A 424-nucleotide genomic window follows, 5' to 3' on the forward strand; every position below is an offset into this window, starting at 1 on the left:
GGGGGTGCATTTTGTCCACAATTAGAGTGCGAAACCGTACCAACGTATTTTTGCATCTAGAGAATTGAGGTCAAAGTTAATGACTTTTTGGTGCAAATGTCAAGAGCGTGACTGAGATTTGAAACAAAATACAATAACGTAGTTTCCTTCGGAGTCTAATGATGAGCATCACTTCTTATTTCCTCATAAGAGATAACCTCGATATTCAGAAACTGCTTCAAATATGAAGATTACAGATTCAAAGCATTAAAAAACATTACAATGACAATACGATCTATTGGTAACCTACAACTCAATATCGGATATTATGCGAACTAAAAAGAGAAAAATGTTATTCCTCTGAAGAAGAAGAATACAAAACTGCGATTAACCAGTCAATTGTCTACAACACTAAAGACTCACATCATGGCCTCATTGCAGGTAG

At 35.6% G+C, this 424-nt stretch overlaps 1 protein-coding gene across 1 annotated transcript in view; it reads left to right on the forward strand.

The window, feature by feature from the left end:
* The window catches only part of LOC131892761 (uncharacterized), a 2,649-nt gene that overhangs the window by 1,091 nt on the left and 1,134 nt on the right, over positions 1-424 (forward strand). The window lies entirely within an intron of this gene.

This window comes from Tigriopus californicus, chromosome 2 (genome assembly GCF_007210705.1).
Source record: "Tigriopus californicus strain San Diego chromosome 2, Tcal_SD_v2.1, whole genome shotgun sequence".
In the NCBI taxonomy this organism is placed as follows: Eukaryota; Metazoa; Arthropoda; class Copepoda; order Harpacticoida; family Harpacticidae; genus Tigriopus; species Tigriopus californicus.